This window comes from Engraulis encrasicolus, unplaced genomic scaffold (genome assembly GCF_034702125.1).
Source record: "Engraulis encrasicolus isolate BLACKSEA-1 unplaced genomic scaffold, IST_EnEncr_1.0 scaffold_26_np1212, whole genome shotgun sequence".
Lineage (NCBI taxonomy): Eukaryota > Metazoa > Chordata > Actinopteri > Clupeiformes > Engraulidae > Engraulis > Engraulis encrasicolus.
Genome location: NW_026945555.1, coordinates 3,352,573 through 3,357,513, shown reverse-complemented (window position 1 = coordinate 3,357,513; position 4,941 = coordinate 3,352,573).

The window sequence follows — 4,941 nt, the reverse complement described above, 5'->3', positions numbered from 1 at the left end:
CTCACAACCACAGCCGAAAAAAGGACACTTAGCAGATTGGACTCAATACTTGAAAATGACAGACACCCCCTGCACCCGTTTCTGGCCAACCAGAGGAGCCTGTTCAGCTACAGACTCCGGGCCTTCCCCTGCCGGACAGACAGACTACGGAAGTCTTTTGTCCCCAGGGCCATCCAGCTCTTCAACACCACACAGAAAGAGACAATTAAAGAGATTGTCATTGGTGACTGGACTGCATAACTAGCCCCCCACACTGGAACACTCAACCTGCAGCCACTACACCCCCCCCCCTTCCCGATTCTTTTCTCTACTGAACAGTTACACTTCATCCCACACCCACCCCCTACCCCTCACCCCCCGGAGCAAGCGCCTGCACTACCTTGGACACTTTAAGGGTTGCCCAATACAGGACAATAACCCACTACACCCCACCTCAGCTACCTCACCCCCTGGAATAGCTGCCGTGAACTACTCAGCTTTTGCATGGACAATAATTAGAACTTCTTTGGCTCTTGTATGTGTACTTAACATGGTTATTTTGTTTTTCTGTGAGTGTGAATGTATGCAACATGACACCCTACCAGGACCTTGTGTCTGTGCAGGGATGTGTGCGTGTGTGTGTGTGTGTGTGTGTGTGTGTGTGTGGGTGTGGGAGGGGGGTTGTGGGTGGGTTTGTATGTGTGTGTGTGTGGGTGGGACAATGTGTGTGTGAGTGTGTGTGTGTGAGAGAGAGAACATGTGTGTATGTGACATAATGTGTGGCGGTAGTACTCAAGATATATATTTTCCTGCAATGTTCAATTATGTGTATAATGCCTTGTGTATGTTTTGTATTTGTGTATTTATGTAAGCTGACAGACACCTTAATTTCCTTCGGGATTAATAAAAGTACTCTACTCTACTCTACTCTACTCTACTCTAGTGCTTTGTGCATCTTCGTTACAGGATGACAATCCATCTGCGAGAGCCAGGTTAGGGCATCATACCCTGTGAACCGACTCGCTCTGGATGAAAGCGCCACCTTATGTAAAGCAACAAATCGCCTGATGGGTGGTCTAGGCCTACTGCAAGCTGTTGGATCAATCATTCTCATAATGCAGTATGTTATTATGCCTGTCTGTAAATAAAGTATGTGTAAACAAGCATTGTCAACTTTGTTTAAGGCTGTAGGCGACATGTCACTGGAAGAACACACTGGTTCGACATAACACAAGTGAAGCTCATCATTTCTGGATAACCTACATAGCACGCTAAGATTGGACTGACAGTCAATGAAATTGCAAGATAATAAAACTAAGGTGCATTACATATGGGATCGTGTTTACAAGCACTGGCAGTCCTTTTCCCGATGCTTTCAGAATGCGTCACACAAGAGACGTGTTCTCTTTTCCCAAATACGTACTGATTCATTACGCATTTTGAATGCGTAACATTAGAAACGTCTTCTGTTTTTCCAATGCGTACTGTTACATTACGCATTTGGAATGCGTAACATCAATCATAAACGTGTTCTCTTTTTCCTATGCGTACTGTTACATTACGCATGTTGAATGCGTAAATTATAAACGTGTTCTCTTTTCCCCATGCGTACTGTCTCATTACGCATTTTGAATGCACGCCTATAATGGCGCAGCATGTTCAGTCCTTCAAGGGAGTTGAAATAAAATTTCAGTTCTTTCTTGAAAGTAACAAAGGATGGGATGTCATGGGAAAGGGTACTTTCCCATGACAATAAACAAATTCAAGGTAACATGGTTCACATAGATCCTCTCAAAGAAATTGCTTGCATACAGGCGTTGTTCACAATTCGGTTTACAATTCGTCATGAGGCTTACGCAATGGTTACCGTAATTGCATTAACATCGCAAGGAACTATTTGCTCTGCTCTATTTATTTTACACGACATAACCCCTGGCAGACTGTTTCGACTTTAACAGAGAGTGTATGTGATGTCTTTCTTCGACAACAACAATAATTAATAATAACAAATCACAAGCAAGTTCGTATGTTCTGCACTTATCTCTCTGTACGGGTCTGGCTGCGCTAGGCTACTACCTCTCGACAACTCTTTACAATTCGTTTGTTTGCCCTGGCAACGCAGTTGCTATGACCATAGAGTTTAACACAAGTGCATTCTGCACAGTGCACCACCAGCACTACCGTCTGACCACGGGTTTAAACGTACTAAGAGCATATACCACCAAAAATGATGGGATCAATGAAGCACACAGTAACCACATATTGTGTTTTAATCTATCCCAAAGTCATAATGCCTCTTTTACGGAGGATTGTGAAAGAAGCAGCCCTGTTCTCAATGCGTAACCATTGGTACGTTCAAACCAACCAATAAGGAGGCGCCGTTGGCTTCCCCGAGCAATGCCGAGTCATTGAGAGTTGTTGATGCAGTGCTTTCGGTCCACCGTAAGGGGGTGCTGCGATTGCGTAATCTTAATTTACGCATTGGCATGCTTAACAAATAGTCACATATATTACGCATTTGGGATGAGGATAGGTTGCACACACACACACATACACACCACAGTCTCTCTCACACAAACCATACTCTCTTTCCCTCCCCCCTCTCTCTCTCCTTCTCTCTCTCTCTCTATCTCTCTCTCTCTCTCTCTCTCTCTCTCTCTCTCTCTCTCCCTCTCTCTCTCTCTCTCTCTCTTTCTCTCTCCTTCCGCTCTCTCTATCCCTCTCTCTCCCTCTCCCTCTCTCTCTCTCCCCCCGGTCTCTCTCTTGCTCTTGCTCTCTCTCTCTCTATCACACACACACACACACACACACACACACACAACACACCCCACATTCTGTGTCATAGACACACACAGAGCCTCACATGCTCCTTCACCTCCCCCCCACGAACACGCAACGTTTGGTACCCCCCCCCCCCCCGTTAGTTAACCCATTCTTCATCTCCCAGCCCCCCCCCCCCCCCACACTACCCCCCCACCCCACACACGCACACATACACCCACACTACCCACCCATCCCCCACTCAGTAAACTCCTCCCCCCTCCCCCTCCCAACATTTAGTAAGCCCCGCCTCTCCCTAATAAACATCTGTCCCAGCTTACTAACATATCAGATGCAGAAGTAGTATGTGTGTGTGTGTGTGTGTGTGTGTGTGTGTGTGTGTGTGTGTGTGTGTGTGTGTGTGTGTGTGTGTGTGTGTGTGTGTGTGTGTGTGTGTTTGTGTGCATGCACAGTTGTGTTTCTATGTTTATGCATTACAGTGTGCTTGTGAGCATGCGTGTCTGTGTGTGTGTGTGTGTGTGTGCAAGCTTGCATGCTTGTGTGTATGTGCTACAGTTTGCGTGCGAACATGCGTGTAATACTGTATGTGTGAGTGTGTTTGTGAGTGTTTGTATACTTCTCTGTGTGTGTGTGCATGTGTGTGTATGCATGCCTGTTTGAGTGCGTGTGTGCACAGGTGCCTGAAAATCTGGCAGATTTCCATCTATCTACTGTGCCCTGTAGTAAAGTCTTTGCACAATACTATAATGTACACACACATATTAGTGGAAGCAACAGCAACTTTGAGCGATCAGTGTGTAGGTACAATTCCTGCCACTTCTCTACGCAGAAAAACTCATGACAAAGTTATGAGAATCATGTGACTCAAACTGATGATGATTGAGACGAAGGTCATCAATAATCATTAGTAAAAGAGTTACTTCCCCTCTGATCACCAAATGGCTGGCCCAGGGTCCCTGCCATGTTGTTCTCAGTCCACCTCCTTTCGGAGGCACCGTGACCAAAGCCCCACCCACAATCACCTGGTCAACACCTAAGGGTCTCCCAAGGGCCTTTGTTCCTCACTCTAGTTTTGACTGCGGGACAGACGAGACGTATAGAGCAATTTGCGCAACATTTTGGACAAAGTATTGTTTGATATCTGGCCGAATAACAAACATAGACTGCTGAGTTCATCTTACACACACTTTGCAAAGAATTCCTCACTTCAAGTCTAAGGTCTTGCCTGGTCATATCTTAAGACTTTCATCCGGACACTGTGAACTAAAGGCGAGTTCACTGCGAGAAATATCCACGCACGCCTCCGTGGAACAAACTTCTTGCATTTGGGATTCAACCGAAGAATCTCGAAGCCGCAACAACAAAGACTTTTGCAGCCCCAAACTCTCGAGGACGAGAGAAACGTGGACTGCAATCCCCATTTCCAGACGGACGTACCGCGCCTTTGGAAACTGGATCCTCCTCTTCATCTCACACAGTAGGCACTGGGCATAGCTTATATACTGAGATAGATGTGTTTTTGAACTATGACTTGAGTTATTTTTCATGTGCACATGTTTATTTGCATTTCTCCTGCTTCTCTGTCTATCCTTCCTCTTAGCTTAGGTTCCCCTCTGCTAACCCATTCTGTATTACTGGCTACTAAGGCTAGCGACCCCGCTTGTGGCGTTCGTACGGAATAGTTCAAGTATTGATTTAACCATCAGTATTCTGAGCTCTCCGAGGACCGTCATAGCGCGGCCGTTTCGCTGACTAGTCCAGCAATACATGCGCTGCGCCCCTTTGTTGTAACGGGCCATAACAAAGCCCTAGGTTAGCAACGCAACGCTAACCAGTTGTTTACACAGACACGCATAGCCACTAGAGTTCCATCTCTCTTTCCCTTCTCTCTCTATCTCTCTCCCTCTCTCTCGTTCTTTCACTCTCTCCCTGTCGAAATACTTGATTCTCAGAACCCTCCGAGCATTTCGGTACTCTTTTATACACTTTGAGTGCATAATCTGTAGTAAACTATTCTCTGAATAACCAACTCTGCTCGGAACGCTCTGCAAGTTAGCCATTAGCCAAGTTGGGCTTGCAGCGCCTACACAAGCACGCTGAAACCCCACTTCCTGTAGTTTTACAACTCGTAATGGCTGCGTAGACGGCAACGTCTCCCACTTGTTATTTCTTTTATTTCGT